Source organism: Vicugna pacos, chromosome 15 (assembly GCF_048564905.1).
Source record: "Vicugna pacos chromosome 15, VicPac4, whole genome shotgun sequence".
Lineage (NCBI taxonomy): Eukaryota > Metazoa > Chordata > Mammalia > Artiodactyla > Camelidae > Vicugna > Vicugna pacos.
Window position 1 is genome coordinate 13,157,227 of NC_133001.1, and position 26,802 is coordinate 13,184,028.

At 40.6% G+C, this 26,802-nt stretch overlaps 1 long non-coding RNA gene across 1 annotated transcript in view; it reads right to left on the minus strand.

Moving 5' to 3' along the window:
• LOC140685668 (uncharacterized) overlaps positions 1-26,802 on the minus strand; it is a 136,431-nt gene that overhangs the window by 35,407 nt on the left and 74,222 nt on the right. Inside the window, exon 2 of the long non-coding RNA XR_012058933.1 lies at positions 7,406-7,506. This is a non-coding gene — a long non-coding RNA (uncharacterized lncRNA). The remainder of the gene's footprint in view (positions 1-7,405; positions 7,507-26,802) is intronic.

Here is a 26,802-nt window from a genome sequence, read left to right on the forward strand (position 1 = left end):
AGGTTTCCAGGCAGCCTCGAACCCTAAGGAGACTCTTACCCCTGATATAAAGCCCCAGAAGTCTATTAACCCCTCCTCTCCCTACACTGCCAAGCAGGCAGCATTCTCACCCAGAGAACCTCGCAGGACCCAGGAACAAATCCATGGACACTAAACTGCCAAGAGAGTAGATTTAGCTCAGACCCTCCTGGGGAACATCTTACCAAAACTCCGGTGAGGTGGGCTTTGTAGTTGACAACCAAGTTACACTCCAGTTGTAACTCATTTGTAAATTGCCAATGATTTATTTATTAATTTACTTATGGGTAAAATGTTAAATCTACATCAAAGTGTACATTTAGTCCCTTTTCACCTATCATTTTGCTGTATTTTAAAAGCCTCAGATTAAAGGTATTCCTTTCAGGCTACGTAAGTACACATACCTAAGCACACAGAACCAGTGGGTGTTTCCAACCCAACGCTGAGGCCCCCGGTGGGTAGACACGACTTGAGGTGAGCAGTGTCCACGCGGGACGCTGAACTGGGGACAAGCTAGGTTACCCGTGCCATCTCTCTCCCGAAGGACTGGTTTACTGAGGCAGAGGAGGATTTCCGAAGACCAGAGGCATCACACACAACATGACAGCACCCCCTACACAGCTGGTCTTCCTCCTCCAGCCTCTCTAATCCCGGAAAATGGCTATATTGCCTTCCAGTGGCGAAGAGACCACCTCAAAATCTTCCGCAACTCCTACCTTGCCAACCTAAACCCTGATATTACACTGTTTTCCACAACAGTCGGTCACGGGGAATGTGAAAATCTCTCTCCCTTCCGATTATGGCACAGTCACAGGAGAACATAATCTTTGGATGAGCACGCTTCCTCCTCAAACAAAGGAACATTTCTCCCTGTGCGGCGGGAGACATTTAGCCCTTCTAATATCCCCTGTTGTGGAAGGTGAGCCTTCCAGGCTTCGGTGTTGGGGATAATTACAAGGGGATTTGCAGTCAGGGCCTGCAGGTGGGAGGGAGGGAGGGCACGAGGGAGGGAGGGATGGAGGCAGAAAAGCAAGGATCCCAACAGCTTTTTCACGTCAGGGAAACATCTTCATGCTCAAAATGAGCACAGCTTCTCGATCACTGACCTCCCTCTAACGTAAAAAGTCTTCTTATTTGTGAAAAGGTGCTTATAAACATGGTTCCCACAGTCCAAAACGTTGACGTGTCTGAGAGATCGTAGCACTTCTCAGCCAGGCCCACTGCCGGGCAGACATTCCCACAGCCTCTGCCATCCTTACTTCACGTTGTCTTGCAAACTACCAGGGGACACGGCGACAGTCATTCTACAGCTAAAGCTGTTCACACACACACACACACACACACACACACACACACACACACAGGGCAGAAAGCCTACTGCTCGGAGAGTCCAGGCACCCACCAGTCCATCTGCTTCAAAGACCAGGCTACTCAGAAGCCTCATTTCAAGGGCAGAACATTAGAAAGGAGGAGAGATGTGAATGGCGAAAAGACAGCTGACTGCCGTCTAAGGTGAACATCTCTGTGGACAGGTGTGTTTCTGGTTCAGTGATCTGAGCTGGAAATCAGGCCATGGGCTGTCCTAGAGAGCTTGTACAGAGCCATCTGCTCCAGTGAACAAAGGGACATCCCGCCCTTGTCTAAGTGTGCAGAGAGATCCCATCAGCCTCTCTACCACCTGGAACTTCTGCAGTGTCTGGGTAGGGGGCAGGGCACCCCTCCCCTCCTGGACGAGAGTCAGAATGTATTTGTGGAACACCTCACGTTCACACAACACTAGATGCATTTCAAAACACACACAACATCTCCATATTCCTTTATTTTGGTTGGTTGGTTGGTTGGTTGGTGAGTTGGTTAAATTTAACCCACCCTCCTTTACGCCCCTTGTGACCAGACATCCTGCCCCTCAGTGGGAAGAAACAAGAAGAGATGGTTCTTCAAAGGATGGTATGGTTTGGGGTATATTATTTCTGAAGTAGAGCAGTGTGGAGTAATAACCTGTAATGTTCTTATATTACTCAGAATAAAAACCCACTTGGCCTCTTTTTTCAGAAGGTAGAAGATCCTCCCTGAGCCCTGCACCCCAGAGAAAGGATCAGAACTCACACCTTTCCCTGCTCTGCCTCCAAAACACCAGGTGACAATGAAGTGATCAGGAAGGAAGGAGAACTATCACCTTCTGCTGTTTTATAACACATTTCGAAATACATTTAATTTCATCTAGTTCTGTTTTTCAAAGAATAACTCTCTCACAAATACACACACACAGTGTTTAACAACACAAAGAATGCGTCCTTGCCGTTCCCTTCCCCTGGTGTGCCCTTGCTGGAGGATGGAGTATTGCAGGGCTCACGTGACTCGCGCCCACCGCGCAGGTGAAGGATGGCCGGGGCTGGGCACTGAGAGACTTGCCCAAAGTCAGAAAGGCACTTTCGGCACTGGGGCTAAACTCCACTGAAACTTGTGAATACAGAGGTAAAGGAAGGAAGAAAAGACAAAGGAAGTAAAAAGGAAAGAAAGGAGCGGCTGACCAGAAGGAGAGAATGATCCCAGGGCCTTCCAGTCTTCGCTGCTCCCGTCCGCCCTTCTCCGGCGCCAGTCCCCGCGGAAATGAGAGGGGGCAGGGTGGGGGCGCGCAGGACCCGCAGAACCCCCTCCTCCTCCTACCCTGTCACCCTCTCTGCCACAAATATCCTCCCCAAGCCTTTCTTTCTCCACTTCTCTCTCCCTCTTCCTCTCACTGTCTCAAAAAAGCGTCTCCTATCCTCTTGCTTCCCTCCACGTTTACTCTCACCCAGTTCTCCTTCATATTCCAATTCAAAACTAGTTGCTTTTGACCTGGACACAGAATAATCGTAAGAATTATCCACTCCTCTGCAGACTTTTCCTCCTTTACACCCAACATTCCCCCCCCCCCACGCCACCGCCCCCCCCCCCCCCGTCTCCTAGCCCCCGTGACAAGTGCTTCCCAAGTCTCCAGGCTGAGAGCCCACCTGCTTCCCTCCCAATATCTCCCTGTGTGCCTCAGCGGGGCCCCACCACCAACCAGAACAGATGTCCCCCCTCCTACAGGTGTAACAAACGCAAGCTGGGATCAGAGACGCTATTAATAATAATACCATTAAACAGGCCCTGGCAGGCTGGGGTTAATCTGGAAACACGTATGCTCATCACACATGAAACCCATAATACACGATGAGGGAGAAACTTAATTCTCCAACTCACTAGCTTTCATTTATATTCCAAAGTCTCCACCTCTCCCCCAGTGGAATCATTCAGCACAGTAGGATTTTCTCTGCTCAAACCCACCTTCACTTTAAAAGAACTGAAAAGGCTGGGCTTAGTTCCTGTCGCTAGCATCAAGGCTTTTTCTCTTTGACAACGGGCCCAGGGATCTGCAATTTCATCGCTTCATCTTTTTTTTTTTTCCTGTACACACATATGTAAAACCCACAGCAGCTTTACTGAAAGTGGTATGTAAGCAATATACATAAAGGTTCACACTGACCTAGCATTGGATGATCTTGCAAGCTAGGAGAATGTGGATATTAATTTTGGACCAATATGGGTTGAAATGAGCAGGCACCCCCTGAGAAGGAACCCAGAGGCTGTCTTGTCTCACCTCTGGTTTGACTGTTTAATAGAATCTGCCCCATGTAGAAGTCAGGGTAGTGACAAGAGCTTGGCTCCATAGCTGCCACCCCAGGAAGCTGCTGCCCTTAGCATTCCTTCCAGCTGGGAGCAAGCAGGAAAGGTCTGTGCGTGTGATGTCAACGGGAGGCACTGGCACATGCCCGTCTCCCAAGCAGCCTAGAGCTGAACCCACGGAGCCTGCTGACGCCTGCAGTTACCAAGTCCCACCTGGAATCTCCCTGAACCCAGGCAGGAACCATCTGGGTCAGCCAAAGGATCCATCTGTTTTCTTCAAAAAGCCATCACCTCTTAAAAAAAAAAATCTGCCTGGGAGCTCCTGGCACCACCCCTCGATAACCCAGAAACACTCCCCTCCTTATTCCATTGCTTTTCAATCCTGATTTTGCAGAACTGCAGGTGGCTCCCCTCATCTCAAAGTATACTGAGAAATACTTAGATACAATACTCAAGACAAAACTCATTCCATTCCCTTTCATTTGAAAATGTCTAGCACCACATTTCAGATGAAAAGGAGAGTAAATTAATCAAAGGACTACTAATACTCTTTTATGTCACAAAATAGTGATTTCCTTAAATGTACTACATGCAGGACAAAATTATTCAGGTCACCTGATTCACTGGGGACCTTTTAACTTCAGAAAAGTGCTGGACCCAGGGGGTTTTAAGCAGCACCTCTGATTTGTGCACAGAGATGAACTCTGGTTCAAACCACATTTTCCCACCCAGCCCAGTCCAGCCATTCCATCACAGGTAGGACTTAGACTGGTGAGGAGCTGCACCATTGCCTTCTGTGTCCGTTCACCAAACTGGCTTCCTATGAAATGTAGTCAGAAATAGATCTACTCCCAGTTGTGGCCACTGCCTATATGAAACAGTGGCCGCTTCACAGATGAAATATAATTTTGGCTACTGTGTTCACAGGCACACCAATCTTTATATTCATTCATGCGTGCATGAAACAAGTAAGAAAGGAGCCTCTATTCTCTACCAGGTCCAATGCTAGGTGACTGAGATACAGAAGTGAACAAGAGTGACCTATCACTCCTCCTATAAAGCTGATATTAATTAGTAATACATGACTAAAATCATTGCAAATTAGAATAAGTGACATGAAAAGAGAAACAAGGATCCAAAATAAAGACTAACTAGTAGGACCAACTTTGAACTACCTCTGAGGAGGTAGCATATAAGCATAGAAGGAACACAACAATGCTACAATCCAGGCATTTCCTTCCAGTTACATTCAAGGAGAGGAAGAGCAAGTGCAAAAGCCCTGAGGTTGGGAAGAACTTGGTGAGCTCAGAGATTAAAAGCTGGATTTGCCTGGTGCGTAGTAACCAAGCAGAGAACAGTGCAGAATGAGATGATGGCCACCACCCTGTTATGGGTATACCCAACTCCCTGCCTGCTCCCCCTTTTGAAGGAAGTATGTTGGAATGCAGTCAGGAAGAGTAAGGTGGCCTTGAATCTGTTCTAATTTGTAAAAAGAAGTAACCACAAACGTTGAGACTCTAAAAAACATGGGTAATATATTGTTGGTGGTATACATCAGTCCTGAGCATACCACACCATCATTTTGGAATACCACGTTGGAAAGTCTGGGGTCCCACAATCCTGGCTCCTAATCCTGATCCACACTTCTTAACCCCTGTGAGATTCAGTCTCCAGCTGACACTTGGTGAGTGTCACTAATAGGACTGACTAAAGAAGACACATCTTCACTAATGCTACACTTCATAGTCCTTTGGATATTTACTTAAAGCTCATTAACTGATTGAAACTTGGTCAAATAAATAACTTCAGTTTAATCCAGTCTTAGAGCCCACAAAAATGAATGCTCTATAGTACTGGCATCCAACAGAAATGTAATGCAAAACACAAATGTGAGCAATATGTAAATTTTAAATTTTCTAGAAAAAAAATTATTTTAATTTCAAAATCAATTTTATTGTAGCCAAAACAGTGGAATTAACTGTACATAATAAACTATTTTATATATATACACACACATACACATCTTATAGGGAATTAAGGTTTCTTTGACAGAGAATCTTAAACAAAATTAAAGTTATATACATTAGTGACATAACTCAACATCTTTAATTTGGTATAAATGTGACACATTTGCTTGCTTTCCTGTGCTCTGCTGAATCACCATAACCTAAACTGCTTTATAAAACCAATATGCTGAAATTTAATTTTACTGTTTTCACTTACACTCTGATTCCAAACAAAACTTTTCGTAAGCTTCTTTTATGTGGGCCCATCTCATCATCAATATCATCCAAGTATGGATCACCAGCCCCATTGGAAAAAGTTTTTTAAATATAGAAGGTAGATTAATTTATGTCATTATAATTGTAATATGTTATCAATATTTTTAAAATTATTAATGAGACATTTTACATCCCTTTTTTTGTACTGTTGAAAACTGGGTATGTATTCCACACTTAAAGCACATCTCAATTCAAACTAGCCACATGTCAAGTGCTTAACAGCCCCATGTGGCTACTGGCAACTATACTGGATAGCATGCAGTTATATAGAGATTATCAGATTTTTAGATACTTGTGCTCTATGAGCTGTCTCAAATATAACTGCAAAACTCATGAAGGTTAAGAAAAAGTAAACAAGACAGCAAAGATAGAGCCAATCTCATACTTCGAAGTCCATTCTGGTTTCTGAGCGTTGATGAAACTTTCAACTTTCCTGACTCCCTGAACTATTATTTGTGGAACAATCACTTAATGATCTATGTATTCATTCATTCAACAAACATTAATTGAGCACCTTCTATTGTCCAGGTACCAGGGGCTAGGGATGCAGACATGAACAAGCATAATCCTTGAACACAAGATGCTCGATATTCGGGTAGGAATCTTCCAACCCAATGCGTGGTCAGCACTCCTCAGGATTTCTCCCTCCCAAGCTAGAATTTGGGAGAAATGGGTTCTAGTTTTGACTCCTCTACAAAAAAGTTGTGAATCCCAGAGAAAGCATTTCCCTATCAAGCTTTTGCTTTTGATCTGAATAACTGATAAGCGTCCTTTCAGTCGGAGATTGCAGCTTCAGCGCGAACCGCATTACCCTGTGTCTTGTCCTAATGATGTGTGGGAACGTGGGAACGTGGGAACGCAAGCTGAGAAAAGCCTCCTCCCCTGACCTGCACCCCCAGGGGAAGCAGCAGCTTTGTTTGCTTCTGAATCCTCTCCCTCCTAGGCCTTTTGTAGTTGCAGGAGTGGGCTAGCTTTGTTTTACTTTGCTTTGTTTTAATTACATTCAAAATTAGCAAAACAATCCCCATGATTCCCCTAGAAGAATAATTGGCCCATTTGGTACATCTGACTGTGTGGCGAGACCCCCTTGTCATTACACCAGAGCCCCACACGTAGTCTGCTCCCAGGTAGACGATGGCTGAGAAACCCAGAGAGCCCATCGAGCCCATCATTAACCTCATTTTGAGACAGCCCCAGAGGCAGTCCTTTCGCCACCGGCACAGCCGGCTGTCAATTGTGTCAAGCCAGTAACATATTAGTTAGCAGGGGAGCAATCCAAAGAGGTAGCCATAGATCCAAATGCCTAAAAGATATTCTGGAATGTGGTAATTATGTCCTGCAGCTGCCAAGGGTGTCCTCTGTGAGTTCACAGATAGTCATTGTACCAGGGAGAGAAGAGGACGGGTAACAGCAGCCAAGATGTTAACAACAAACAACAGGTCTTGGTTCGAACTTACCCAACAGTCCTCAACGCTTTGGTTCCGACTCATCTTCAGGTTTACAGGACTGTTCCCAGGAGACTCTGGTCCCCTTAATACAAGTGCTGCATATTATGTCCCTGAACACAAGAGATAAGGGGTGGGGGGAAAAAGGGGCAGAGTTATAATTAAATAATAGGAGGATTAAAAGGAGAATATTCTCGCTGTTACTATGGATTCTGCAGCTCTATTCTTACAAGTGAAATTTCCTAATTTCCATGTTTCTAAAAAATGGGCAATTTTCATACTTTTTACAGTTCATTTGTTCATATTACTAAGTAGTATTCCATTGTATGAATATACTGCAGTTTTTTAATGCATTCACTTGTTGATGAACATTTGAGCTGTTCATAGGTTTGTGCTGTTACCAACAAAGCTACTGCTAACATCTGCATACTAGAGAGAACGTGGCAGATGCCTGTTAATATTTGGGTGAATTTGGGTGATGTGTATGTGAGTTTGTGGTACTGTTCTTACAACTTTTTTCTATGTTTGAAATTGTTTCAAAATAAAAACACACAAAATGAAGTACAATTTTTACTGAACCTGATTTTAAAACACTTCAAATTTTTAAAATAATTATCATACAGTAAAATTTACTTTTAGTGTACAGTTCTGTGAATTTTAAGACATGTGCATATATGTTAACCCCTACCACAATTGAACATTTCCATTGCTCCATTAAAACAAACAAACAAACAAAAACCTCTGCTATGCTTTTATACTCACACTGTCTCCCTAATCCTAACCCCTGGCAGCCACTGATCTCCACACCGTGGTTTCTCTTTTCAAGAATGTAATATAAATGGAATCACACAGCCTGTAACCTGTGAGACTGGCTTCAGCATGACGTCTTTGAGATGCTGCATGTGTCAACAGCTCACTCCTTTGGGTTGCTGAGCCGCATCCACCTGTTGGACCCTTGGGTTATTTCGAGTTTGGGGCCATTATGGCCAGAGTTTAGATGAACATTTGCATACAGATTGCTGTGTGAGCACAAGTCTCATTTCTCTAGGACAAATACACAGGAGCAAGATTACTGGTCTTCAACAAGTGTATCTTTTACATTATAAGAAGGCCAGTTTTCTGGTGAGGCCAGTTTTGAAATCTGCCAGCAATGAATGAGAGTTCCCAGCTGCCTCTCTTTTTTTTTTTTTTGCTGAATAAATACTTATTAAGTGAATGTTGACACACTAACATTGGCAGACACTGCTATGGCTGTTCCTGTGTTCCAGGAAGTATTCTCAGCAGTTGGCATATACGAATTCATTATTCTCCATGACCACCCTAGAAGGTAGGTATTGTTATCAACACTTTACAAACAAAACAAGTGAGAAAGGTTAGGTAACTTGCCTAAGGTCAAAGACAAGATTTGAACCCAGGCAGGCTGGCTCCGGAGTCCTTAACCTTAACCATTATTTATTAAGTTCCTACTATGTGCCAGGCCCTATGGCAGTGAATAAGAGCTACAGGGCCCTAGGTTCCAATAATCCTGCTCAGATACAGAAAGATAGCTCTGTTTCCAGGTGCAGATGTTCAGGCACAGAGACGCTCAGATGTTGAGCAAGGCCACACAGCCAGCTGGCAACAGGGCCATTTTTTAGTTGCCTGTCATCTTAATCAGCACTTGGTGTTACCAGGTTTTGATGTGTACTGGTATTGGATTGCGGTTTTTTTTTATTGAGGTATTGTTGATTTACAATAATATATTAGTTTCAGGTGTACAATATAGTAATTTAAAATTTTTATAGCTAATACTCCATTTATAATTATAAAATACTGGCTATATTCCCTGTGCTGTACAATATATCCTTGTAGCTTATTTATTTTATACATAGTCGTTTGTACCTTTTAATCACCTACCCCTATCTTGCCCCAAGCCCCTTCCCCCTCCCCACTGGCAACCACTAGTTTGTTCTATCTGTAAGTCTTTCTTTTTTATTACATTCACTAGTATGTTTTATTTGTTTAGATTCCACATATAAATGATATCATACAGTATTTGTCTTTCTCTGCCTCACATATTTCACTTAGCATAATACCCTCCAAAGCCACCCATGTTATTGCAATTGGCAAAATTTCATTCTTTTTTATAGCTGAGTAGTGTTCCAGTATATATATCTTTTTTATCCATTCAGCCACTGATGGACACTTGGGTTGCTTCCGTATCTTGACTATTCCATAATGCAGTTATGAAGGGGTGCATGTATCTTTTCAAATTAGTGTTTTCATTTCCTTTGGATATATATCCAGGAGTGGAATTGCTGGATTATATGGTAGTTCTACTTTTAGTTTTTTGAAGAACCTCCATACTGTTTTCCACAGTGGCTGTACCAATTTACATTCCCACCAACAGTGTACAACGGTTCCCTTTCCTCCATATCCTCACCAACATTTGTTATTTGTGGTTTCTTTGATGACAGCCATTCTGACAGGTGTGAGGTGACATCTCATTATGGTTTTGATTTGCATTTCCCTGATGATTAGCGATGGCTGAGCAACTCTTCATGTGCCTATTGGTCATCTGTATGTATTCTTTAGAAAAATGTCCATTCAGATCTTCCACTCATTTTTTAATCAGGTTGTTTGGACGTTTTTTACTATGTGCTGTTTACATAGTTTGGATATTAACCCCTTCTTGGTCATATCATTTACAAATATTTTCTCTCTATCAGTAGGTATTTTTTGTCTTGTCGATGATGCCCTTTGCTGTACAAAAGCTTTTCAGTGTAAATAGGTTCCATTTGTTTATTTTTGTTTTTATTTCCTTTGCCTCAGGAGACAGATTTTTAAAATATTGCTATGATCTATGTCAAACAGTGTTCTGCCTATGTTTTCTCCTACGAGTTTTATGGTTTCCAGTCTTACAGTTAGGACTTTAATCCATTTTTACTTTCTTTTTGTATATGATGTCAGAGAATGTTCTAATTTCACTCTTTTATATGTAGAGTACAGTTTTTCCAGCACGACTTACTGAAGAGACTATCTTTTCCCTATTGTGTATTCTTGCCTCCTTTGTTGTCAATTAACTGACCATAAGTGTGTGGGTTTTTATCTGGGCTCTCTATCCTGTTCCATTGATTTATGTGTCTGTATTGTGCCAGTATCATACTGCTGTGATTACTGTAGCTTTGTAGTATAATCTGAAGTCAGGGAGTGTGATACCTCCAGCTCTGTTCTTCTTCCTCAAGATTGTTTTGGCTATTCAGGGTCTTCTATAGTTCCATACAAATATTTAAAGTATTTGTTCTGGTTCTATAAAAAATGCCATTGGTATTTTGATAAGGGTTGCACTATATGTGTAGATTGCCTTGGGTAGTATAGTCATTTTAACCATATTAATTCTTCCAGTCTATGAATACAGTGTATCTTTCCATCCATTTGTATTGTCTTCGATTACCTTCATCAGTGTCCTATCGTTTTCTGAGTATAGGTTTTTTACCTCGGTAAGTAGACATTTTATTCTTTTTGATGTGACTGTAAATGAGACTGTTTCTTTAATTTCTCTTTCTGATAGTTCATTGTTAGTGTATAGAAATGCTACAGATTTCTGTATATTAATTTTGTATCCTGCAACTTTACTGAATTTACTGATGAGCTCTAGCAGTCTTTGGTGGCATCTTTAGGATTTTGTATGTATAGTATAATGTCATCTTCAAACAGTGACAGCTTTAGTCTTCCTTTCCAGTTTGGATTCCTTTTATTTCTTTTTCTCGTCTGCACTGTGGCTAGGACTTCCAATAATATGTTGAATGAAAGTGGTGAGAGTGGGCATCCTTGTCTTGTTCCTGATCTTAGAGGAAACACACCTGCAAAGTCCGTCTTGCCATGTAAGGTAACATATTCACAGATTCCAAGGATTAGAAATGTGAACATCACTGGGGCCATTATTCAGCCTACCATACCATGTCTTACAGAAAATTCCCTTTGAAACCACAGAAGAGCTCTTTTGGTAAGACTTCTCTGTGGGGTCTGAGTATATAGCAGTATGAGCTGAGAAGCTTATTTCACCCCAACTTCCAATTATTAATGAACAACAGTGATCCTTCAACCAAATTCATAGTCAAAATATGTCTTTGGACCAACCATCCCATACAGTCCACTAAGATAAACAATTAAAAAGCCAAAATATTTTTCTACCTGCAGGGCATTAGCTGGATTTGCCCTTTTTCTGGTCCTCTGGTCTTGCAGCACACACACACACACACACACACACACACACACACATTAGTTATATATTCATAAACATAATAATTAGTTATAAGTGTTCCTTTAATGTACAAAATTTGAAAAAGAAATTGTAACTGAGCCACAGCTCAATGCCTTGTCTTTTGGGGCTGCAGTAACTACATGACAATTTGCCATGACCCAAGGCAAGTTGGATACAGCTCTTACTGTGCCCCTTTCTTGTTTAACTTTTTATTAAGATTCCTACTTTTATTATATGTAATGGAGGTTGCTTTCATTGCTGCCAATCTGCAAGCTGCCACAGACAGTCTGGGAGACATTAGCCTGTCACCAATGAACCAGCTGGGTCACAGAATTCTGCAATAGGTCTCACTTCTTAGCTTTAAAAACAAACAAAAAAAATTAACCACAGAAAGAACAGCATTACCTGACTTTCAACACCACCCCCAGGACAACGGCAGTGATAAATTGACATCATCCAGTGCCTGCAGAGATGCAATACCATGACCAAAGGACATGTCCACTTGGCAGACCCAGAGCAATTTTCCAAAGGAACAGCCACCACCGAACTTGAAACTGGGCTGAAGTGCCCTCTAAGAAGATGCTTGCCGAACAAGACTACTATGACATGGAAAGATATGGCCAATTTTCCACTGTGGGAAACAATGCTACTTTTGCTTAATATGTGTGTAAATAATCAGAAAGAAAAACACCAAAATATCAATGATGAGTAGCTCAGGGATGCTGTATTACAGTCCCATTTTAATTATCTATGTTTGCTTGTTAGTGTTTTCCAAATTTTCTGCAATGAAAACATTAAAGCTTTACTTTTATAAAATTTTTAAAAATTTTAATAATGATAATAATCAATGGTATTAATGCTGGCAACAAGCTAACCTTGAGCCACGTATGAGGCTTGAATAAATCAGAGGCAAGACGGTGTTTGAATTTGTGTAAGCTTAGGTAAAAATTTGTTCATTTTTTGAGCCACATATTAGGCATGTACTAAATGGTAGATACTGCCTCTAGTGATGAGAATACAGTGTTAAACAAGGTAAGCTAGGTCCCTCGTGGGGACAGAGGGAAGACAATGAAATACACTATCTAAAAGTCAAGTCGTTCTAAGCGCAATGATAAAGACAGAACAGGTGCTGAGAGCGAGGGAGGAGGGGCCTCTTTACGTTGGATGGCTGAAGGAGGCCTCTCTGAAGAGGGAACATTTGAGCCGAGACCTGATTGGGAAAAAGCAGCTGGCCATAAGGAAAGCAGGGAAGAGCATTTCAGGCAGAGGGAACAGCCAGAGGAAAAGCCCTGCAGTGGAAACAAGCCAGAGGTGTTCATGGACAGGAAAAGGGCAATGCGGCCAGAGCTTCCTGAGCCAGTCAGAGAGGGAAGTAGCGGCCAGGACACAGAGGGCCCTGCAGACCTGCATTAGGATGGGAACCTTATTCCATGTGTAAAGGGAAACCGCTGTGGGGCTTTGACAAGGAGAGTGTGATCTGATTTACATATTCCAAAGCTCAGTCTAGCTGCTATGACAGGATTGGGTTGGAGGGTGAAATAACATAGCAGAGTCCAGATAGGAGGCTACTGCAATAATGCCATTGAGAGCTGGCAGACGTTGGAACCAAGGTCTTATAGCAGAAGTGGAGAGAAGTAGATAGACTACCGTGAAATGGAGCTTAGACGGCTTACTGATGGATTAGATGAGAGAGAAAAAAATGATTCAGAGATAACACCTATTTATTCAAAAAGTATCTATGAGCTCTTAGTATATGTTAGGCACTCATCTAGTGCTGAGCAGTGATGGACGGTGGCCCCATTTACTGGGATGGGTGAGACTGGGGCTGGAGCAGGTTTGGGATAAAGGGAACCAAAAGTTCTGCTTGGGGCAGGTTAAGGTTAAGACGCTCTATTCATTAAGGTAAGTCTAGCTGCTCTTACAAACACCAAAATCCAAATGCTTAATACAATAAGATTTAGTTTCTTCCTCAGTTAAAACCCCCATCAGTTATTCTTCACTGGCAGGCAGCTCTCCTGCAAGTTGTGATTCAGAGTCTCATGTTCCTTCCACGTTATGGCCCATCTATCTTCAACATTTGGCTTTAGAAGTCACCGTGCTCATTCGTATCCATTTGAAAGATAGAGTACAGACAATCACATGTGGAAGGTTTTTATGGGCAAAACCTAGAAGTGATGTACATCACTTCTGCCCAATGCCAGGATAGAAATCTGTCACATGGCCACACCCATCTGTAAAGGAGGCTGGAATGTGCAGTCCAGGTGCACGTTCAGGAAGAGTAAATGAGGTGGGAGACCTCCCAGCAATGTTTTCTACAGATGCCTACTAACTCATCCTACAGAGAGCTTAAGGAGCAGTTGAATATACAGCTGACACTTGAATAACGTGGGGTTAGGGGTGTGGATCTCTGTGCAACTGAAAATCCACATAAAACTTGTAAGTCGGCCCTCCATACCACAGGTCCTCAGTATCTGCGGTTCTACATCTATGGGTTCAACCCACTACAGATCACATAGTATTATAGCATTTACTGCTGAAAAAAACCTGCATGTAAGTGAACCCGTGCAGTTCAAACTCACGTGGTTCAAGGGTCAACCATACAAGTTCAGGGGAGTGATCTGAGAGAGAAATAAAACTTTGAGCGCCATCACTTTATAAATGATATTATCAAGCTAGAATGTATAGCAAGAGAAGTGAAAGGCCTTGGTCATGCGATCTTTTGGTGGTCAGCCAGAGGAGAAGGAGTCAGCAAAGGAGGCTAAGACTGAGCTGCCGGTGAGGTGGGAGCAGAACCAGAAAGCAGCTGTCATGGAAAAGATGAGAAAAACTGTTTTCAAGAAGGAGTGTGGAAGGTTGTATCAAAAGCTGCTGAGAAGACAAGTAATCTGAAGACAAGATATTGACCACAGAATTTTAAAACATAAAAGGTCATAGGTGACCTTGATAGAACAGTTTCAGGGGAAAAACAGAACTGGTAGTCAACAGGGGAGAAGTGAGGAAGTGGAGAGAAAGACTACAGATGACAAGATCAAGGTGTTTTGCTGCGAAGAGGAACAGAGAAATGAATGTGGTACCAGCCAGTTTAGGCGTGTGTTTTAAGACAGAAAATACTAGAGCACGTGTAGCCACTCACAAGGATGACCCAGTTGAGAGGAATGGTGATACAGAGAGCAAAGGAGAAAACTGTGACACAAAGACCTGAGAACGGTTGGGGATAGGATCCAGAACACAAGTGGATGGCTTGGATGTAAATAAGGGCAGAACACTTCACTGCAACAAGACAGAAGATGGAAGGTATGAGTATACGTACAGATTCAGGTGATGGGAAGTAGGGAGATTTCTTAGCTGACTTACTTTATTCTCTAAATAAAGTACAAAGGAAGCTCCTCAGCTGGGAAATGAACCAAAAGAAAGTACAGTTTTGAGGAAGGGAGGTGTTAAGTAACTTGGTGAGAAAGAAAGTACTTCCCTATGGGGTAAGTGCAGTGGAAAGGCAATGCGGATAAGAGCTCATTTGAGATTTGTGGCCTGATTTTAATATGTGATCAGCTGGCCCAGTTGTATGTTTTCTCTAAGAAGTTTCAGCTACTCAAGTACAGACATGGAGGAGATGGCTGGATGGTGTAAACCAGAGCTAGGTCTTATCAGGAGGACCCTAGAGTCAGAGAGGGGCAAAGGAGTCAGGAGTGATCCTAACCAGCTGGGGACTCCTAGCTGGGACAGGTAGGAAGTGTGGACATGAGGACAAGAAAGGATAGTGAACCAGGGGGAGTACCCCTGGCCTGGAGGTCTCAAGGTAGCGATAAGATTATGAGTATGAGTATGAGCATGACAGAGAGAGTAAGCAAAGAAGCTGGGAGGAGGAAACAATCTGGGGGATGACGAGGTAAAACAACTGAGAGGCCACAATGTTCATGGACCAAACACCTGCATGTTGGAGTCCCCATTACCAGTCATGGAGACAGGACTAGGGGAGGAGAGGTCAGCAGGGAGCTGAATACTAAATGCATCAAGGAGTTTGGCAGATGTACTAGACAGTTTACATGTGCACCCTCATCACCCTTCTCCACCCTGCACCATATAGAAACAAGAACAAGCTCCCTGGCTTCCAAACGGAAGGTTGGAGAGAGAGAGAAGTGTGACATGGGGATATTTACCTCCTTTGCTCCACTGCTTCAGGATTGCTGTGGACCAAGCCTATCCTTTAAGAGAAAGACTCAACCCCTGTTGACGGCATCCTCAAACAGCCTCCCCATCCCCACACACACTCCCTCGTTCCTCCTTCAGTCTTAAGACTTGTAACAAAGGAACTCTACTGTTACTAGCCCCAGGCACACCATGCGTGGGATTTCTCTCACTCTAACCACACTTTTGTAAATAGTCCCTTTATTAAACTCTGCGAATTATTCTAATTTGAGTAGACCACCTGTTTCCTGCTGGGAGCCCCCACCCTGCCACACGTTAGATGACAGCAATATGAATACCGACCTTGCAGGGTCCTTGTAAAGAAGAGAAAAAATATAAGCAAGGCATCAAGCAGTGTCTGGCACATTAAAGACACTCAACTAACAGTGGGGGGTCGGGGGGAGGTAGCCACTGTTCTAGTTACTGTTGGTAGAAATGTATATGCTCAGATCCAATCAGGTCTTCTACTTCGTAACTAGTCTCTACTCAAGTCACAGTTAAGCACCTGGCTTCGGCTAGAACTCTCGGGTCTAGCAGCAGCCAGACAAGTCACCGAAAGCAGTAACATGAACAAATGCCTCCAAAAAAAGAAAGGAGGAGGATTTTAGGAAAAAGATTTCAACGAAAACAGTTGGCTTCTACTAGAGCATTCCCCGCAGACAGGCCGGCTGGCATGATGGTAGGTATGACTCTATCCTGTGCGAGTGAGGGCAGTCCCTGGAGAATCAGAGCGAGGAGACGGCCCACCCTTGCACCTCCCGCACACTTCCCTGCTGCTGCCCTCTGCAGAGGCAATCTCCTTCCAGGGCTCAGCAGTACAACGGCCATCTTAACATGGCTTAGTAATGGATTTTATTTTTTAATCACAATGCATTGTAAATGAAACTACTTACAAACTAACAAAATCTACCTAAATTGTGTTAGAATGGCAGACCCAGGCCCCAGAACAGAGCTGGGTGTTTCAAAAAAATTCACAGTCTGGACTAGATGGTGCTACAGACGTTGTCCAGAGGCTGATTTTACAGAAGGACAGCGTCCCTCTTCAAAACCGGACCCCCATTTCTAGAATGGGGAATGTGGAAACCACCAGCTCAGGACGTCCAGGGGCAAAGCCCAGATTTGTGCCTCCTTATACTGGTGACAAATCTGGACAAGTCTGAGGGGAAGAAAAATCAAAATGCAAAAAGCTCAGAGAGGATTCAGCTCATTGGTCCATTTTGCAATACAAAGGGAATCCCATGGGTGTTGCCTCCACCAACACTCAGTATAAACCAAATCAGACAAGACTGCTTCCTTTCCTGTGGCTCATGTGATCAGGCCACACTGCCCTGCTTATAACCCTCAGTGCTTCTCATTGCCCTTCCGGTAGAAACCAAAGCCCCTCATGTTGCTTCGCTCTGTATCCCTCTTTGTAACCCACCTGCACTCAACTTGACCTGGCTTTCCACACTTGCAGCCCTCTCTCTCGGGCATCAGAGCGCAGCTCGTGCTCTGCCCTCTTACCACCCCCCTTACTGACCACACCACCTACTGCTCGGTAACTCTTATTCATACCTTAGGACTCAGTACATTTTATTTCCTCCAGAAATGACTTGCAGAATAGTTATATGTCAGCCTGTAATAGACTTCTTTAGCCCTCTGTATTTACAAAAATTCAGCATTTTTAATTACTCTTTGGTGTCTGTTTTCCCCACTAGACAATGTACTACATGAGGGCAAAGAATGTGTGTCTTGCTCTAAACTAACACCCAAGTATCTGGTACATAATAGTCCCTCAGTAAACACCTACTGAATAAATGTATAATGGGTATAGAAAAGATTGTGCAGAACTGCTAAAAACCTGCAAATTGTATAGTTACGTTCTTAAAAAAGGCCATGCTGCTATCTAGAGTATAAAAATTAGAAGAAATTGCTTTTTTGTTTCCAATTTTGGTAAGTTTTGTTTGCTTGTAAAAAGATAATTTCATTTATAACGTGTTGCAACTAAAAAATAAAACCTATTACCTGAACAATGGTATAAGGGTCCTTAACAAAGAAAGTGGTGAATACTGGGGGATCTAAAGGATTCACCAACAATGAATCACTACTAATCAGTCCTTTATTTTTTAACGGGGTTAATGAATGGTATGTCAAAAAAAATGTTACGGAATTTGGAAGGCATTTTATTCATTCAACGCATATTTATAGAGACTTCATTATGCATTAGAGACTTCATTATGCATTAGAGACTTCATTATGCATTAGAAACTGCAAGACTCATGATATGGTGGTGGGCAAGATCCTTGTCTCCATATAGCCCACAAATGCTCTCCTATGTGGAGATGAGGGCAGAATGACATTACACTGAGTTGAATCGGTAATGGCTGATTCAATAACCAATAACTAGTCTTGGCTCTGCAGTCACAAATGAAGGTGAAGACCTAGTTTGTCACATTTCTGGTACAAGTGGCATTGGATTTTAGAGAGCACTGCGTTTCAACAACCATTAAAACTTTGCTTATCTTTGACCTAGTAATCTGACCAGGTGAAAATAATTCAAAAGAAAAAAATTTAAGTATGCAAAAAAATCATTGTTGCAGTATTTTTATAACAATATAAATATAGAAAACAACCCATTGTTCAATGATAGAATAATGTACAGTATATTGTGATATAACCACAAGATAGAATATTATGCAACAGTGTTAGGTTTTTATTTTGAAGATTGTGGCAATCTGAAAAATACTTAAGAAGTGTTATTTTAAAACCAGACTACGAAATTTTACTTGTTTTATGATTATGAAGCCATATAGGTTTTTTCTGCATAGGAACTCAGACAAAATAATAACACTATGATTTGTTAGGACAATTGTGTTGGTTATTTTTTTACCTTCTACATTTTTACTTCCAATCTTGTTAAAAATAAAAATATTTTAATTATAAAACTCCATTAAATGCTATATGGCTTATATTTTGGGTAGATACATCAGGATTCAATAAGAAAAAAATTAATCACTTTCAAGATTCATTAAGGGTTAAGCTCTTAACTGGGGTACAAAACCTCAGTTGTATAAAAAGACATAGTTGGCTTCCTTCCTATCATTGAAATGAAAAGGACCTGGAAGTTTTCACCCTGAAAGCTTAAGATCAGCAAACAGTGCGATGAGGCTGTTAACATGGGTAATCCAGAGCGTGCCGGCAGAGCAAGTTGGGACAAATCCGTTCCCTACACCCCCTGACAACAGACCACACTATGGGAGTGCTCTAGCTTTCTGTGTCATGCCTTGAGCAGAACTCTGATAAACCAGGTCATCTCCACAGGGGCTAGACCAAGACAGCGAGAGGTCTGAAACACCTCCATTTCAATACGAAGAACTATTGAGGGAAGTGGGGATATCAACCTGCAGAAGATGTCATATTTTTATGATTCTCATCTTGCAGATGGAAATTTTATTAAAAGGTACTTTTTTTTTATCCAGTTAAAAACGATGAGAGGTGGATGCCTTCTCTTCTAGTCAAAAAGCTTCATTTCGCCAAAGTAATTTTGACACATTTCCACCTCTACCAAAGTTCCAAATGTCCAAAACTGGCCTCTGCCCTCCCCTGCTGCAGGCCTCACCCCGCCTCTATATGCCACCCCTCATCAACGTGCACCCACAGCCCGATCTAGCCAAGCTGCTCACAGATCCTCAAGTGCACACTACCTTTGCAGGCCCCCTGCTCCTTCCAGTCTCCAGAACTTCCCCACTGCCCTGGGGATTCTGTCTGCAAGACTCACTCCCCCTGACCACTTGGGAGAGCTTAGCCCTTCCCTCTCTGGGACCCCATGGCAGCTGGTATGTGGCTTCACTGGAAAATAACCACCTTATAATGGAGTGGTCTGGTTACTCATCCACCTTCACCAGTGACTGTGAGTTTCCTGCAGGCAGGACCTGCCATTTCATTGTTTCATCCCAAGCACTTGGCATACTGTCTTACACTGAATAGATGCTCTGTTCCTACTAGTCAGTGAATTAACCTCCTCTTCCTTTGTGAAATCCATTTTAATCATTTTCCCAGTGAACAGATGTCTCTAGTTGCAGAATGCCTTGGGCAAGTGTTGGGAAAGCACTGTCTTTGTTAAACAGGTACAAGACTCTTTCTCCATCTTCGTACTTCGTGAACAAGTGTCCCTCTGATGGCACAGCCCCTGAAACCACTACAAATGTGTGTAAATCCCATCAGCTTAAAACACAAAACACAGGCAAGCACTTTAACTCACACTATGAACTCTGCCATTGTTAGGTTGTTGGTTTAAAAAAAAATCCCATCTGCCATAAATCTACATTCCCCCCCAAATGAAATATAATACCCACGCTTTCCTCTAGCAGTCAGATAATCATCTCCTTGTTTTATGGGAAATGATTTAGAAGAGAAAAGAATTGGTCTGACAGTCTCATAAGTTTCAGAAAGCGCTTACCCTGACAGTCCCTTTCTTGCTTGTCCTATTTCTTCTCATGCCTATATATATATATACACGCATGCACACACAGGTCCACATGTGCACACCCTTGCACACATGCATGCACACACCTGCACCCGCTCACATTGAAATCTGGGTCTCTGCTTTATTAAGCCAAGGCTGGGATCACATCATTAATAGCCTGTGTTAGATTTGAGCATATTCTTCTATCTCTAAATTGCTTCCTGCATATTCTTTGTCTGCTGACTATTTTTCCAGCTCTCCATCGCTGACTCAAGTCCAAGAAGAAAAAGAGAACTCACAATATTATGCAGCCCTTCAACCCTGACAGGAAAAAACACTCACCTGGTACTTCCAGCATGTTTGGGGAACAAGGAAACCTACCATCTTACTTTTGCCCCTTCCCTCCACGTTTCCCCCTGAGGCCACAGACACAGTTGTCCATCTGCCTTCCAGCCAGCACAGCACATCTCTAACAAGAGGCAGTCATATTCCTAAATGCTCCCTCCAAATCCTCCTTCAGCTGATGCTTAACAGTGTTCACCTTGAGCAGGCAGGAGATGATACCGTGCAGGGGAAGGGAACATGACAGAGGCCACCACTACTCATCACTTCCTGAAATGGAAAAGCCCTTGGGGTACTCAAGAGAATGAGAAACTTTTTTCTTTACCACTGATGTTTATTGATTTGTCCAGTTCATAGGGAGCATCCCTTAATGTTCGGCTTTCATGTTTCTGCTTTGTTGCATGGGTGCAGAAAAGAATATTGCAAATTGATCCGTCTTCTCAGCCTTTGTTGGAATTGAACTCCTATTAACTTTAGTTTCCCAGGCCTGCCACCGCGTGCTCACTTTCCAGGGCTTATATAATCAGCCTAGCTAAACACTGAGAGTCGGGCTGATTAATTTCTAAGGTTCTCACCTGAGTCCATTGATAGCATGCCTGTTTGATGATCTTCACAATAGATGGCCACTTCTGATTGTTTGCCCTTTGCCCTCTACCTTGGAGCTGTCTGTTCTAGTACCTGTTTAAGCTGACAGCACATACACTGCATCTACATCATGCCTGAAGAAAACCGTAATGTCTTGGTGCTATGAAAGCCAGAAGAAGGGCTTTTAAGGGAAACCCGTTTCCATTACCAGGTGAACAGCCTTTGAGAACCAATCATATATCCATTAAACAAAAAGGAAAGACATTATCCATAACCTACAATATTATGCCTGTACTTTAGAATCCACCCATTCATTCTGATTTAGCTTATGTGCTAATTATGATCAATGGATTTCCATAAGAACGTAAAACTGTATCACAGCTTTTAATTTTTCATTCCACCATTTCCCAGAATTCTGTTATTTTAATTACTTTACATTTTGCTCACTTCTAATAGCTCAGAACAAAAGGGTCATCATCACCATCACCAATATATCTCTCTCATAAATGTATAATTTTAGGCTTGTCCCATTTCTAATGTAACCCTAATATTAGGTTAGACAGGTTTTATTTCTAGTTTTTATCATAGAAGGGGAGGCTCTTTAACAATTTCAGAGACGTATTTCATTTATCCTAAAATACCTTTGGTTGTAAGATAGGTTGGGGGTCTATTTATAGAACTAAGTTCTCAAAAATGCACATAATTTGCATCCTCGCTCACTAAGAACCTAGTTAGAGAGCTAATGCAGGTGCACTTGGCAGCCATTTTCTTAAGGTCACACCAATGCTCAACCACTCCACAGGAAAATGGAGGGTTATGAGAACACCAAGGTCACCCAAGGACAAGTCATATATGCATTAGCTGAACAAATCAAATACATGTCCTGGATTGAGCACACACTGAATAGTGGACTGAAGTGAGAAAAGTCGAGCAGAAACGTAGATATATTGAATATTCAACATACTACTAGAGGTCAGCTTACAGAGGTGGGCATAAAATTGCAGCAAATTATGTCCCCTTTTTAAAAACAGCATGGAAAAAGAACACGTGTGCCGGTGAAACCATAGAATTGCAAAGCTTCAAGGGACTACAAAGACCATGGTCCATCCTGCTATTTATAAATGAGAAAGCATTCCTGTCACTGCCCGGGGCCATTATCCTTTCCTCCCCAGGTTCCCTGAGCACCTTCTCCCTCACCCCAGCTCTCTTCATAATTCTTTTCCCATATTTCAACTTGCAAATACTAAATACTGCATGCGAGTTTGCCATCCTTTGCTCAAGTTATCTCCTTGAGAAACAGCAAAGGGGCATACGGCTCAGTTCCTGAGGTCTCGGCATCACTGAAACATAAACACACTGTGATCAATCTGAGGAGTAAGATTCACTCATTGTGCTTAAAGGATTAATGACTAAAGCAAGGGAAAACACCTTAAAACAGCCTAGTTCTTTGCTTGATTCTGTGTCCTGGAGTCACGTACGAGCTGAACATAACGTTGCTGTAAAGGACCAAACTCTTAACACATTTGTTATGTCCTTTAGATTTTAGTTAATATGCTATAAATTTTAAAAGAGATGGATCTTTAAAAATAAATGTGCATGTGAATATATATGTATATATACATATATGTATTTGTATGAATGTCAATTTTTTTATTTCACAATATATTTCAAACACACAGGAAAACTCAGAGAACAATGGCACAGCTCTCAGCCCCCAACCTGAACAAATGTTTACATTTTGCCATATTTGTTTCAGACTTTTTCACTTTATTTCAAAGAAATAAAAAATTATAGATACACTTCAAACTGCCTGTGTACTCATATCCCAGTCTTTCCTTTCCTGCCCTCCTCAGAGAAAACCAGTATCTTAAATTTGATGTTTATCATTCCCATAAGTTTTTCTTTCTTTCACAACTTACAAATATATCCATAAATAATATATATTAGTTCTGTATGTTTAAAATTCTTATACAGATAGTATCCAAACTGCATCTTTAGCTTGCTATTTTAAATCATCTTTAAGTTTTGAGATTTATCATGAGATAAATGTAGCAATACTTCATTTTAGTGATGAATTCTGTATTTTATTTTTTATATGAATACACAACAATTTATTTATCCATTCCCCTCTTAGCGGCTATTTTTTTCTGGTTCTTCACTGTTACATACACGACTTCAGGAAATGTTCTTACACATGTCCTTGCACACATTTGCAAGAGCTTCCCTACAGCACATTCAATGGAAACTCTGAGTTGTTAAGTATGTGCATTTTCAGACTTACCAAGTATCACCAAATTCTTGTCTTAATTGTTGATAACCAGTTTTGAAAACTATACTCACATCACCAGTACATGAGAGTTCATACGGTTCCACATGCTTGCAATTTCAGACTTCTGGATTTCTGTAACCTGATCAGTATAAACTTACACCTCACTATTGTTTTAGTTTGCATTTTCCAAATTACCAGGGACATTGAGCATCTTTTCATGTACTTATTTGCCATACAGAATTCCTCTAGTATTAATTCTTATCCATTGCTCATTTTTCTACTGGCTTGTTCGCTTCATTGATTTAGATTAATTTTACATACTATGAACAATATTAGTAATAATAACTAACGTTTGGGACGGTACTTATTACATGTAAGACATTACTCTTAGAGCTTTATACATATTAACTAATTTAATCTTCACAACAACCCTACAACCTGTCAGGTAGGTAAGACCATTATTTTTAAAATGAAAAAACGGAAGTCAAAAGAGGTTAAATAACTTGCATAAGGCCACACACAGTTATTAAGTGTTGGAGCTAAGATTCAGACCCAGGAATCTGATGCAAGATGTCATGGTCTTCTGCCTCTCTTTGTTTCAAAGGATGCAAATCGCTCATCAGCTTTATGCATTGCAAATATCTTCTTCCAGTCTGCAGCTTATCTTCTCAATTCATTCACTGTGTATGTTGTTCAGAAGCATACACACATGCACAGCTATGTATGTACATGTATGCCTGTGTGTGTGTAAATATGTGTGTCAAATTATCAATATTTATGATTTGTGCTTTTTGTGTACAGTTTAAGAGACACTTTCAAACCTCAAAGCCACAAAGATATTCTCAAATATTTTCTTTAAAAATTTTGAGAATTTTTCACTTGTTGGAGGATTTTTCATTTTTGAATAAAAGATTTAATTTTACTTTTTACAATATGGATAACCACTTGCCCTAGCATCATTATCTGAATATTTTTCCTCAATGATTTGAAATATGACTTCTGTCAAATGTCAAGTAGCTATTTATGTGTCAATCTGTTCTGAATTCTCTATTCTATTCCATTGATCTGTGTGTCCCCATGCCAATACCATACTGTCTTATTACTACAGCTTATAATAATTCTTGATATTTGATAGGCCATGTCTCCCTACTTTATTCTTCTTTTTAAATCACCTTTGACAAATGCAGGATCACATTGTCAAGTTCCATCAAAAAGCCCGACAGAATTTTTATTACAATAGTTTTGAATTTATAGATTCGGAATAAATTAAGATCTCTGTGACACTAAACCCTCCCACCCTGGAACATGGTATAATTCTACATTTACTCAAGTCTTCTATGTCCTTAAATAATGTTTGGTAAAATTCTTCATAAAAGTCATTTTTAATTTATTCCTATATATTTATATTTATTCCTAACTCACTGATATTGTTGCTTTTATAACTAGGAGATTTTTTCCAATTATATTTTGTAATTGGTACTACTGTTTCATGACCTCTACAATAGATGATCTCTTCTGACAGTTTGACTTTCGCCCTTTCCTCCAGAACCATCTCTTCTAGTACTTTTTTAAGTTTACAGCACTTACATTGCTTCTACAATACTTTTAAAAGAAACCATAGTATCTTGGCTCTATGAAGGCTCATGAAAGAATGAAATTTAGAAATACTTTTGATTTTGTGTATAGGTGCATGATTCTACAACTTTAACTCTCTTTAATATTTCTAAAAATTCTTTACATATTGTCTTAAGTTTTCAATGTAGGCAATCACATTGCCTTGAAATAACAGTTTCATTTCTTTCTTTTCAGCTGTTATTTAATTTCTTTTTCTTGTTTTATTGCATTGGCTATGACTGTAGCACAATGTTAACAGAACCCAGAAAGTAGACATCATTGCTTTGTTCCTTACTTTGATGGAGACATTTCTAAAGTTATACCATTAGATATTAAGTTTACTGTGAGTTTTTAAAGACAGCCTTTATGATGGAAAGGAAGATTCCCCTCTTTTCCTAGTTTTCTTAGAATTCTTATCATAAATAAGTATTGAATTAACTGAATAATTCTGTATCAATGGAACAGACTAAATGGCTTTTCTCTTTTTATCTGATAATAGAGTATGTTACATTAATAGATTTTTCAATGATTTTTTTCATACCAAAGACAAACCTTACTTAGTTATGATGTATAATCATTTTTAAAGATTCTGTTAAGTTCAATTTAAAAAAGGCTTCTATATTCTTATTTTTAAAATGGTCTACAATTCTACAATTTTTTCTTGTTATGCCCTTGCCATTTTTTGCTAACAATGAATTGTAAATGCATTCAGTAGCATTCTGTCTTTTATTATACTCTGAAATATTAACATAAGGTAAAGATCATCCAGTCCTTAGAGGTATGCTAAAATTCACCTCTAAAACTATCTGGCCCTTGTACCAGTTAAGAAGAGATACTTGTTATAGTTATTGATCTCTATGGTTTATATATATATATATATATATATATAAACTTCATTTACATTTTTCTAAAAAGTTATCTATTTTTCTAAGTCTACAATTCACCACCATAAGTTGTTCACAGAACCCTCTTATTTTAAATCTCTACTACATCTATAGTAACAATTCTTTTTATTATCTTTTTACACTTTTTATTTTATTTTATTTTTTTTGCAGAGGCTTGACAAAGGTTTCTGGTGCAACTGAGCTTGAGCCTTCCTTCTAAATAATGACCTCTTTTATTTCCAATTATCTTTCTTGTATCAGCCACCCTACTTTAAGTTTACTCTATTGTTCTTTTATCGAGCTTTTAGAGTTAATCACTTATCTCACGTATTTTCAGTACTCCTTGGTGGCTAACGTTTTGAAAGCTCTAAATTTATCTCTATATACAAATATTGCTGTTGCCCACAAATGTCACATGTAGCACTTTCCTTGTCCTTCATATTATGACTGCCATTATAATTACTTCTGAGACATGAGTTACTAAAAGGGAGTTTAATTGTTGCTATATTTACTATATTTATTTAATTTCTAATTTAATTTCATTGAGATCAGAGAACATGATCTGCATCATATTAATTCCTTGAAATCTGTTGAGCATTTCCTTAGAAATCTAGAATGCAGTCAATTTTTGTAAATGCTTGATGTGTAGTATATGATAAAATGTGTACACATCTCCTACCAAAATGGCAGATTTATCAAATTTCTCTCATATTTGTTAACTTTTGCTTCATATATTCTGAGACTATATTGTTAGGTAACACAAAGTCATAATTATTACAACTTGTTGGTAGACTGTTCCTTTTATTATTAAGCAATGTTCATGATTACACCTATTTGTGCTTC